The 13,043-nt window shown below is 42.5% G+C and overlaps 1 protein-coding gene across 3 annotated transcripts in view; it reads left to right on the top strand.

Annotated features, from left to right (window-relative positions):
• LOC111656169 (ankyrin-3-like) overlaps positions 1-13,043 on the top strand; it is a 115,271-nt gene that overhangs the window by 1,318 nt on the left and 100,910 nt on the right. The gene's annotated exons all lie outside the window — the stretch shown is intronic.

Here is a 13,043-nt window from a genome sequence, read left to right as displayed (position 1 = left end):
GAGTTATAAAAAAAAAAAAAAAGAAAAGAGAAAATGCATCTAGACCAGAAAAGAAATTCTCTTTCACGCAAACTTCTACACACACACACACACACACACACACACACACACACGCACTCTTGCAGAGGTAGCTTGTTTTCATTATATACGTATACAGGACGCTGGGTTATGCATGTTTGTGTGTGACTTGTCCTCAGTCACCCCCACTCCCGTTTCCATGTTAACTTTCTTGCAAGAAAAAATGTCCTCCTTCATGCCATCACTCCATACATCCCATCTCCCTGTGCTGATCATTGTGTGTGTGTGTGTGTATATACTGCGATGTTTTGATGTGATAGCTGTGTGAATTCAGGGGGAGAAAAGGAGCCAAGAAGCATCAGCAGTCACACCCTGCGGTTAGGTGTGGGTTGTTTGTGTGTGTGTGTGTGTGTGTGTGTGTGTGTGTGTGTGTGTGTGTGTCTGTGTGTGGGTGTGGGTGTGGGTGAGCATACGTCGCTGTGCAAGGACAAAGTTAAGACTCAAACACACATCCATGAGGTGATCAATAGGTTCGACTTCAAATCAATAACCATCCTCACTGCAGTGACAGCTTCATTTGGCAAAAGATAAACATCTCAACCGCCACCGACGCTGACGTGCGCTTCAGTGTTTAAAAAACCTCTGTTGACCTGTGTGTGTTTGTGTGTGTGTGTGTGTTTATTTGTCTAACTGTGATTGGGCCTGGGCTTAAAATCATTTGTGTTTTGCCTGTGAGTGTGAGTGTGTGTGTGTCTGTGTGTGTACATGTTGACATTTGGGTGTGTGTGTGCGCGCGCATGTTGACCAGCCTGAGGCCAACATTAATCAAGGGTTAGCCACCTGTCTCAAAGAGTCAATAGCAGTGACCTCATTTACATCAAGGTCAAAATGGATAGAGAGGGGACTTCCTGTGTTTTACCACAAAAACCAAAACAGTATTTTTTATTTAGACCTTTGTTCAGTGGTGGAAAGTAACTAAGTTCAATTTCTCAAGTACTGTACTGAGGTGAGTTACTTTACTTGAGTATTTCCATTTTATGCTGTTTCTACTCAACATTTCAGAGGGAAATATTGTCCTTTTACGCCACTACATTTATCTTTCAGCTGTTCCTTTTAAAAGAGATTCAGATTACATTATATACATTATATACATTATATACATTATAAGATTAGCTACTAAAATGCAATACATACCCTTTCTCACTGTAGATGTATGTGAGTTGATAGCAGCCACACCAATGGGCGATTCCCGTCTAAACCTCTCACATGGCTTAATTTAGATAATTAATTTGGGGGTAAAGTAAAATGGATATATATATATATATATATATATATATAAATATTACAATTAGAGAAAAGTCTGAAAAATTAATGCACATTTGAATAATAGCTTTAGGTGCTTTTCCACCAAAAGTTCCAGGAACTTGATATATCCCAAATGTACCGGAGGTAAAAGTTCTTCCAGGACATCGTGAGTTCGTCATCAGTCCATTGGTTGTAAAATTTCTCTTTGAGTTGCTCCTTCTTGATTATTGTCGACCACAAACCTCAAGCAAAACGTGTTTGCAGTTTGCAAAAAAAGCTAGCACACTTGACTAATCAGCAACACTGAGTGCTGCAGACCCCACCCAGAAAGTTCTGGTCCTTCAGAAAACTTAATTTAGAACCTGATTCCTCTGGTGAAAACACAGGAAGGGGAACATTCTCAAAAGGTTCCTGCTCCCCAGCGTCTGTTTCTCCAACTGGCCTTTCTGGATCAAATATTTTACTCAATAAGTCTTTCAACATGAAGTTTAGGCACAAAAACACTTTGGGAAAAGATCATGGGTTGGGTCAAAATAAGTACTTCATCAAGGTTAGAAGACCTTCATCGTCATGGTTACAATAATAAACACACAATTAAGGTTGTGGAACGGTCATGGATAAAAGAAACAACGATTACTGGTTTCAAAAGGGAAGCAAACCGCGGTCTCATGTGTGAAAGTCCTGTGTTTCGTCGACCCATCGGACTTTGTCACTCTTTATACTTCGTCACCTGACATCCTCCTTCGGGCCTGTCATAATTACCACTGCGACTTGGGGGCTGCCTAACAATAAAACAAAACTACGGGGACGTAATAAGCTGCTTGCACGGTCGACCTATGGGCTCCTTTCTTTTACAGGAGGACAGTCTCATTTACCAACATATCTCATTGTGTATTTTTAATACTTTCAAGGTTTAGGTCCAAAGTTTACATCGTAATAATGTGACACTGCTTCCACATTTGTTCCTGAGATACAGGCCCTTATAAATGCAAACATAGGTTGTTTAAGATATTTAACTAAACCCAATGGGTCGTTAAATGTAATTAATTCTACAAAATATAGATAACATTAAAAGCTACTCCTCACCACCGAAATCTCAAGACAAATATCAATTTTAAGGCGTCCGACTGTATTAATCCTCTACACCAATGAAAAACAAGAAAGATCATTGGTCTCTGAAGAACAGCCCACAGCAAGTACAATCGCAGCAGCTAATGATCTGTAAAGAATCTACTGCGCAATGACATCCTCTCATCCAACACGGAAAAAAAATCCAAGCCAGCACTCTTCTTAAAGTTTTGACATTGAGGAGTCAGAATAGCATGAATGTAACCAGAAATGGAGGGTTCTGACCTTGATGATCATACATTTATGATTTCCCTATTAAGGCAACAGGTGAGGGGGAAACGTTTTGCTGTAGTGGTGTGTGTGTGTGTGTGTGTGTGTGTGTGTGTGTGTGTGTGTGTGTGTGTGTGTGTGTGTGTGTGTGGTGGCATCAGCAGTTTCCCGGCGTTGCTAGCGTAATGTTGTAGAGGGGATATCGGCTATCCCCGGCTCGCTCAAGGTAAATCTATAATGCTGTCTGCTCACGGACAATTCTTGGCACCAGGGTGCCAAAAAAAACTGCTTTCCCTCCTCGGATCACGTCACCTCAATTACCTTTTCTTTTCTTTTCCTCACTTCACCTCACCCCACTTCTCTCTCTCTCTCTCTCTGTCTCTCTCTCTGTCTCTCTCTCTGTCTGTCTGTCTGTCTATATACCTGACTTGGCTTCGTCTCTCCCTCTCAGACAGTGTGGATACTACACTACACCAGATATCAGTGTCAGTCTCTCTCCTTCTCTCACTCATTTTCTCCTAAAGGAAAATCTCAGCGAATAGGGAAACACACACATTTGATCTCTTTCTGAGAGTTAACATGACAAAATCAAGGTCAGTTCTACGTTCGGTGTAGGAGTCAGAACATGTTAGCATAGCTTAGCTTAGAGATTGGAGGCAGGTAGAAACGGCTAGCCTGACTCCAGCACCTCTCAAACTCCCTAATGACTCAAAAAATAAGAAGTTGTGGTATCAGGAGAAATTTTGTGCTTTTCTCGATCTTGTTCTGTCACGAACAGTCACTGCTACATCACTCCTTTTCCCGTGCACCTCGTGTTTTAGATTGATTTTAGTAATGCATCCAGCGCCCGGTGCTGTGTACAGTATGATGCGTTTATGGTACTTACAGGAAGCTGAAAAATACGGAAAGGCAGGCATTACGAGCACCTCTGAGACCAGCGGCCATTAAAGCTATTAGCTACATGCTCCAAATAAATGTGCTATTGAGCTGCTGTGTAAGCCATGTTTTTAAGATGCACAAGTTGTGTCTCTTTTAGCACTGCAATCACAGTTAGCTTGTTCATTGGTGGGCTGATTGACTTATTCATTATGTCTGATTGTGTGGCTGACTGGCTAGTTGGCTGTTTGACTGATTAGCTGCTCTGCTATGCTTTTGTGCAGGCTGATAATCTGGCAGCTAAAACCACATGTCGTAGTCTTTAATGTGCAGGGCATGCTGGGAAGCATCATTCATTTTGAAAACTACAACCCGAATATTGATATTTGTGCAGAAAGCTGTCTGAGGGGCTGAACTTCCTCAGCAGAGGAAGAGGATGAAGTTGCTTTGGTCAGGGGCTGAAATTGGCGACGGGACCAAATCTGTGTGTGTGTGTGTGTGTGTGTGTGTGTGTGTGTGTGTGTGTGTGTGTGTCTGTGTGTGTCTGTCTGTGTGTGTGTGTGTGTGTGTTTGTGTGTGTGTGTTTGTGTGTGTTTGTGTGTGTATTTAACCAAATGGGCTCCAAGGCAGAGAAGTGTAATGAAAACACTACTCACTCAGAACTGTTGGCATCACTTCCCCTTCGCCCACTCGTTTCCTTTTATCATTTCGGACCTCATGCTTTTAGTGATGGCGCAACTCCAGACAGTGGCGGCTTCACCTGACCTCTACTCTGTCCTTTGTCTTGAACAACACACAGACGCACACTCGCGCAAGTATGTGCACACACCCAGACATAAAGACAGCAAAGAGCAGGGTAGATTTACAGCAGGGGCAGGGAGTTTAAAATGGTTTTCTCAGATTGGAAGTAACCGGGAGGCAATTTGTGGGGGTGGGGGGGTGAAGCACTTTGGTTAAAGTTTGGGAAAGATTATGGTTTTAATACAGAAAAAGTCTGCAGTGATTTGAAGAAGTAAACACAATCTTTTTCTTAACACTTAACTGCAACCACAGTATTTCTCGAACCTTAACTAAAGTGCTTTTGAAGCCTAGATGTGAACTCTTGTCTCTGGTGTCAAAGTCCAGCAACACACACCCTCACCGCCTCCATAAGACTCCTGCAGGCTACGTAAATATGTCATTTACTTTAAAAACAAAATGTTGTCTGAGTATAATCCAGACAGTGACTGTGCTTATATTACCAAAAATAATTAGGAAACCAGTTTTGTAATATTTAATCTCTGTGTCAAGGAGACAGGGTTGAAGAGTCAGGGACGTTTCCCTCTCTGAACTGCATCTTGCACATATATGAAAGTACCGAGGTCGTGTGAAGGCTGCCTGAGATGTCTTTTGCTAGCTGCTGCTTCTTCTGAGATTTATTTTTGGGAAGGACTCAATTCTGGCGTTTTTCATCTATAGCCTCCTCCTCTCCTCTCTGCCCCCCCCCCTCCACCCTATCTCTTTTTATCTTTTTTCACCCTCCTTCCCTCTCTCTCCCCCTCCCTGCATCGCTGTCAGCTGGCAGAAGGCTGTATTGTTCTGCCACACTTCAGCTCCTGGGACTGGGGGGGGGTTCTCACTCTCTCTCTCTCTCTCTCACACACACACACACACACACACACACACACACACACACACACACACACACACACACACACACACAGAGGTCCCCTGTGACCAGCCATTGTACCATATTAATCCCCTGACACATATTTAAGCCAAGATTCATATTTGAAGCCTGATCATTGTGGGTGTCTGTTTCTCTTTGTTCTCTGTTCCACTGGAGCTGCTGGCCATTACAATATTAAATCCTTACATTTCACTTTTCTGTATAAATAGACTTTACATTTACATAGCATGTATATGTCTGAATAGGAGAAATATTGTCTGTTTGCAGGAAAAAAATTAAAAATATTTCAAGTTTTTTTTTTTCGGAAAAAAAACATTCTAAATAGTCAAGAATTTACCTGCATAACAGTTTGGAAAACCTCAACTATGATTTTATATTATTTACAGATGCTTTACATTTATATATTATATAATAATGTATAATATTATTAAAATAATTTTGTAAGTACTGATATAAAACTTTCAAAGTTGCTAGGTTAGTTTTCTGTTGCTAGGTTAGTTTTTGTAACAAAGGAAATTTAGAATGAAAGTCCCTTTTCTGTGTCTTTGAATCTTTCTAGTTTGACATCGAACAAGATGTCAAACTATCGAACAAGATGTCAAACTAAGTTCAAGAAAATAGTGATTGGCATTTTCTTTACAGTTTTCTCACATTATAAACCAGATGATTGATTGGTCAATCGACAAAATAAATTAGCAGATGAATCAATAATGGGAATGATCATTAGTTGAACCCCTCAGCTGCTTTACATTCCAGTCCAGTCCACTCTTCAATCAGTCACTTAATCAATCACTTTGCCCACAAAAGGAAATCGGTGAAGCAGAGAAGCAGAAACACAGGAGGAAATGTGAAGGTGATACAAACTAATCATAGAAATATTAGAATTTATTTTTGAATAGAAATATAAAAACATAAAGAAATCAATGGAATGACACATCTCTGAACTTTATTTAACGTATCGTTTTTTGGACACTTCTAGGGAACACAACACTGATGTATAATGACCTTATAAAGTCAATATGGTCAATGTGCCTATTTTCACGTCCAGCAGGAACTAAGCAACATTAGCTTTGATTCGGGGTCATATCTGTGTTCACCTGATGAATTTAAGTCCAGTATTTGCTCTCTTTTTAGCGCTTGTTTCCATCTCGTGAAGGAAATATCTGACTCTTAAGCTGCTAAATTCTCCTCTGTGAGTTCACCAGCTAGTTGCTAACTTTGCATGTCTGCCATTTGGTGCTGCGCCGGTGACATTCAGCGGGTTTATCAGGGGATTTTGGAGTTAAAAGATGCTTAATTATTCCGTGGAGCTGAGGGGATCTGCAGAGTCGAGGGATGATTTTCTGTGGGGGGCGGGTTCGTCACTAGAAGAGACTCCTTTCACTTGCAGCCATGATTAACTTAAGTTTCTGTTGATTACTGGTGGTTTTGCTTCAGTGAGAGAACCAACAGATAAAAGAAAGTGTGAAAATCTATCAAACAGTGTCATCATGGAGCACCGTCAGAAGAAAGCAGAGTCATTTGTTAGATGATGTTAAGCATAACCTCCACAATCTGGAGCACCAGATGCCGAGACTGACAACCTGACAGCACTCAGCGGAGACGACAAAGTCAGAAAGGAGTAACCTAACTGAGGAGAGAGCGTTATGAATTATACAATGACTCCATTACAGAGCAGAGGAGAAACGGCAGCTGGAGTGGAGAGAAGACAGAGTTGAGAGCCAAGATGAGAATTGAAAGGAAAGCAAAGGGATGAAGGAGGAGAGGGGAGACGGTGGAGATGGAGAGGAGGTGTGGGAGAGGCAGGATATAAGAAAAGTAGCGTGTTTTGTGCCACCCTCGCGGCGGCAGGCTCCGATGTTCACTGTAACGAGGCTGTAGAGGGGGGTTGCTGGGCCGGAGGATTGGTGCAGAGCCTGTCAGGCAACGTGATTGGTGGATGGGGAAGACGAGGAGGGGTGGTGAGGGGATGTGGGGGAGAGGTAACACATCTACAACATACTGCAAAAAAGAGGAAGAAAGAAGGGGGGGGGTGAAATCAAATAAAAAATGAAGGGGAATTAGAGAAGGGATAAAGAGAGAGAGATATGGAGTTAGATCAAGGAGCGGGGCTGATGAAGGGGGAGAGGAGGAAAAGAGGAGGGAACTAGTGGAGTGGGCAGAGAGAGAGGGTGAGGATGACAGAGAAGATGAGGATGTTGTTAGTTAGGCTTTTTATCCTCCTGCAGCTCTCTCCTCTCCTCTGCAGTGGAAGATCGACACTAAGAACTGGGACAGTCCATTCATTTATATACACACACACACACACACACACACACACACACACACACACACGTATGTCAGCAGATTTAACCCATCCTGCCTTCTCATTTCACTGAGCACACCAGTGTTTTTGTTTTTCCATTTCTACAGCCAGATTAGTCTTTAGCAAAACATCATCACAGTTTATTGAGTAAATCAGAGTGAATTGAGACACCTCCTTGTTGATATGTGTGTGTGTGTGTGTGCGCGTGCGTGCGTGCGTTGTTGTGATTATTGGAGCCAAAATGAACTAAAACTGCATTTTGACAGGTGTCTGTCATTGCAATTTTCTTCCCCTTTATTAATTTTTTTTTTTGGGGGGGGGGTTGTTTGATTGGTTGTTGTTTCAAAATAAAGGAAAAGAAAAAAGAGGGCAAAGGATTATTTAATTATCGTAATAGTAGCCAATACATTTTCTGTCAATCGACTAATTGATTAATCGACTTATCGTCGGAACTCAAATATCTATAACAATTAGCAATAAAGGCTTGTTATTAATAATACTATTTTTTATTACCCTTATGACCAGAACCAGAGATATCCTCTTTTTTTAGTTCATGCATTCCCCTTCATAAAATCTGCCGCTTGCAATACACACAGCACAGCTCAACCTCTAAGAGCTGGGTTGGAGATACAGGTGTGTTATGCTAGTAGCGGCTAATGTAGCCTCAAATAACTAACCTGTCCAGGGTTTGCATGGCCTTGAGACATGTGCCCAGTGACCTGGTTCTGGAAAAGGATGAAAATGTGTCAGTGAGAGACGTATCAGGACATTTAATGTAAGAGAAAAGAGGTTGAGTGTTGTTGTAGTCCTCAGTCTTCAGGGCGTATGAGCTGGTGGCGATCGGGGTAAAACAGTGAGCGTGGGGAAACACTGGCACATCATAGAAAAGAGAGAAGGGGGGGGGGATTATGTGATGTTTCAACGCTGTGTGTGCTCTCAGTGGGTGAGGTGTTGGATGCGTGGAGCAGGTCCAGCACAGAGTCACGACATAGGCAGGATGTGAGTCTGTCTGTGTGTGTGTGTGTGTGTGTGTGTGTGTGTGTGTGTGTGTGTGTGTGTGTGTGTGTGTGTGACAGAGAGTGTGTGTAGGAGTTTTCTCCGCTGCACTCTCGGGGCGTAGCGGACATTTTGAAGGTGAGCAGCAGGGAGGAGACCTGCCTGGATCAGACAGACAGAAATAGACAGTCAGACAGAAGGAGGGTTGCACACTCACACACACACACACTTCACTGGAATGTCTTACACATCTATGTGTGTGTGAGAAGAGAGAGGGAAGGCTGGTCTCGTCTCAGTCAGACACTTGATACAGTCGGGTGATGGAGTTTATCCAGCTCCTGTGTGGAAACTATTGGAATTATTAATAATGTTGACTGTTCTCATTAGCCGTCCTAACATCCATCCATCCATTTTGAGCCACTTAATCCGGGGTCGGGTCTCAGTGGCAGCAGGTCAAGCAATTGGTCCAGACAGCTCTCTCCTCAGCAACGTTTCCCAGCTCCTCCTGGGGGATCCCGAGGCGTTCTCAGGCCAGATGAGATATATAATCTCTCCAGCGTGTTCTGGGTCTACCCCGGGGTATCCTACCGATCGGACACGCCTGGAAGGCCTCACCGCTGGAAGGTGTCCAGTAGCCTGAAACACCTCAACTGCCTCTTTTCAACATGAGGGAGCAGTAGCTTTACTCTGAACTTCCCTCTGGATGTCCCAAGCCCTCACCCTGTCTGTAAGGCTGAGCTCAGACACCCTGTGGAGGAAACTCATTTTGGTTGCTCGTGTCTGTGATCTCATTCCTTCAGTCACAAACTGCCATTTTTTTTTTTTTTTTTAATGCTCACATTGTACGGTTCATTTGACCTGTGGCGAGGTGGAGTCACACCAAACATAAGCATGGGACTCCTGGTTTTGTCCACTGACTATTCGGGTTAAGTTTATCTATTAACAGTGCTGGGATGTGTTTGATGGCTCCAGCACTATTAAGAAAAAAACAATCAATTTAAAGACTTCTCAAAAGCATTTTTAACCACTTTTTTTGATAATTTATAGACTTAACAATTACTCTATTAGTACAAAAAAAAGAAGGATAAATAAACAGAAGATTAATCTATAATGTCAAAAAATCACTGCAACCCTAGTCCTAGTTACCAGCGACGGCAGCTATTGTAGATTTCATGTCCTCCTACAGTACATGATATGATAAAGGACTGACGACTCTTATAGCAGCATCCTCCACTCATCTGCATCGCTCTTAAAGCCGCGCAGTATATCAGAACATCCTGTGGGTGTTTCATAACAGCAGTAAGCTTTTGAAAATCCTCATCACTAAGCTCATTTCTCACAATGTTGAGTCTGTTTCTTGTCAGTGGCTGTTCACTGAGACAATGGCAGGAGAAAGGAGACGTTTGCTCACTGAAGGCTGAGGGGCCAATACCGCCTCTTCTTACTTAAAGGGGAAAACTGACTGCAGCTTTGCCTCTTAACTCTGCTGTGATATGAGGTTGTCGCCCACGTGGACCACGGCGTCATATTCACATCATGAAGCTGCTAATTATTTGTCTGTGATACATGGTAGGAGTCATATTAAGGTGCCAAAAGGCCATAAGTATTAGGTCATATACATGTGAGGTGAAGGTGGATGGAGTATTGTTTGTGTTGCTGCAGCCATTTCAGAAACAATTCCCCCATTACTCTAACGCTTCAGGGGGTTTACATTTTGGCAAATTGGCATCATTAGAAGTGTGCCGAATTAGCTATTAGCTGCTCCTGCTGGCAGTGTAACCATGGATGTGCACACAACTATCACGGGATTAATCTGACACTGGAGAAAACCTAAAAACCTGATAATTCTCAGACAAGTTCTGCAGTTGTGAGCAATGTCTTTTTATATGATTTCTAAGCAGATTTATGGATATTTCTTCACGATGGGCATGAGAGACTCTGACAACATAAGTCACACTAAATCTAAAAGTGTGTGTATGATGTCTGTGTGATCAGATTTGACCGCTGCTGCAGGGTTTTAAAGTGTCTTAGGTAATTGGCGCCATCAGCCGTAATGTCCAAATACAACATCTCTCCCTTTGCTTTTCGATTTGTAAGGAATTTATATTTTTTCCCTCCGTTTCCTGAAGGCGTTTCAATTTCCTCCTGCATACATATGAAGTGAATTGGCCTAAGAATGTGAATCTAAGTGTGAATTTGAACTTCCCGTCTGTGTGTTTGCCCCGTTCCACCTGTGATAGCCCACCAGTCTGTCCAGGTCATGGATGTATTATGAAAACTGCATACCGTGCTCCAAGATAGCATCTCATTCGGTCCTATATAGGTCTCACCAGCCTCATTTTTGGGTCCCTCTCTGGCAGAGCTGCACTCAGCAATCATCAGAGTGTTTGGTGTGAGCCAAAACCGCTGTCCTCATTTACAAAATTCCCTTCTCTCTCTCTCTCTGTCTCTCTCTCTCTCTCTCTCTCTCTATATATATATATATATATATATATAAATATATATATGTCCATGTTTTTCTCTCTATAAGCTCTCTACACTTCTTTGTCTTTCACTTGTAGCAGTCTAACCGTCATCAGGCACTTCTGGGATTAAAGAGGCAATACAATTAAAACAGTTTGTAACAACTGACTTCCAAGTTTTTAAGTGCAAATGAGAAAAGAGCTGTCAAACACAGAGCCAAAGTCATAATGCCACAGCCAGGTATGCAGTATCTGCAGACACTGAGCCTTGAAATAAGCCTTCAAGACTTCCTTAACTTTCTGATGTCACAACAAAGCAGTCACCGCTCTCAGCCACGCCCCAAGCCCCACCCGCCTGGACCCACCATCCAACCTTGCAGGATTTTGTTCCTCAGAGTGTTTAACCTGAAATCTGCTATATTTTTATTAGATGACTCAGAAAACAGTCATGCTCTGAGCCTCTCCTCTGATTAGTTCACTGACCTGTTGTTATTAGAGCTCCAGACTGAAGCCTGAGAGAGGAGATGTAAAACTACATTGAGATGGTTTTTGGTTCTTAACTTAAATAAAACACTGGAAAAGTGTAAAATATGGAGCTTTAAGTCAGTTTTACAACTCTTTAGTTAAAGTCTCTCCAGGGTTCAGTCCTTTCTGTCCTGCTGTTAATACATTGCTGTTATGAACCAACCAGCGTAGGTACAAATGTCCATAGGATTGTAAATCTTGCTTGTGGATGAGAACGTGGAAGTTGTGGTTCTCCACAGCTGAGAAAAGACAGCTCAGTGTCTGTGTCTGTGTCTGCCTGAGGCCTGAGAGTCAGCAGAGATGGGAAAACAACTGTGCTGATGTTGTACATGGGACTAAAGTGCTCTATTGATTTACTGAGCAATTCCTTAATTGCCTCTGTATGCTATGAGCTGTAAAGGTAAAGGCCGCTGCTCACACAGGACTTCTCTGCTCTTATCTGTGTTTACTCTAGATTTCAGTGTTTCCTCATCGGGCTGTTTGTTTTCATGTGTGACTGACCATCGAGTCAAAAACAAATATATAGTCTAGCAAACAGGAAGTGGAGCTGCAGTATCAAAAATGTTAAATGTGCTATTTCATCACATCACTCATCAAGAATTATCCACAGATTTTTAAGTGAAAATGCAACTAAAATTTCGGACAAATTACAGAATTGAAATGTATTCAAAAAATCGAACAAATAAAACTTAATAAACTGTAAATAAATGATATATTTCCAGAAAGCTGAATCAAACCGGGCCAATACTATCAGCTGGTATATCACTGTATATACTCGACTGTATATGTTTCCATGTCTGTCTGTGTCACGAGAGAAAGTGGATGTTGCAGATGTTGTGATTAAAAAAAAAAAGTCTTTGTGTACTCGTGTAGAGGCAGTCTGGCTGCTCACATGCACCACACACTCCTGTGCACATCCCTGTTGGTGCACCGTGTGTGCTTTTGGTCTGATGTTAATTTATTCATGACCAGCACTTTCCCCGTCGGAGGAGATTAACTGAGCAGTGGCACAGCAGCTGATGCTTTCCTTCTTTCAAACACGTCTTCCTTCTTCTTTGTCTTTAAGCATTTGTTTTTGACAACCTGATCTGAACACATGCAGTTGAGAGCGAGCCGACGGGATCGGTGTCCGTCTTTAGGTGTTCCTGTCTGGTTCCTTGTTTCCCCTCTGGGAGGGATAGTGCGCCTACCTGCCTATCAGTCACACACACACACACACAGACGTGTACTCAGCCTTACATCAGCACAGTGCCTGCAGTCCAGCAGCAGCAGCAACGTCATCTGCCGTCATCCAATGAGGAGAGAGTGGAGCAGATGTGTTAGCCAACTGCAAGGAGATCTAACGAGGGACAGACAATGGGAAATAGTTGAAGGGGAGGGCTTCCTGACGCACACTGCCTGCATCCTATGTCTGGAGTTTGAACGTTTTAAAAAGAGACTAAAATTATGACAAATGTGTGATTCAGCCCAGGAAATGTGTATAAAAGATGATGACACACATGCGGAGTCCCTCACATTCAGCTGCGATGACATGTGAGACGAAGGACAG

Source organism: Seriola lalandi, unplaced genomic scaffold (assembly GCF_002814215.2).
Source record: "Seriola lalandi dorsalis isolate HSWRI2012SDOR001 ecotype SW California unplaced genomic scaffold, Sedor1 jcf7180002054346, whole genome shotgun sequence".
Classification (NCBI taxonomy): domain Eukaryota; kingdom Metazoa; phylum Chordata; class Actinopteri; order Carangiformes; family Carangidae; genus Seriola; species Seriola lalandi.
The sequence above is the reverse complement of the archived record's forward strand: the minus strand, read 5'-3'. Positions and strand labels throughout refer to the sequence as shown.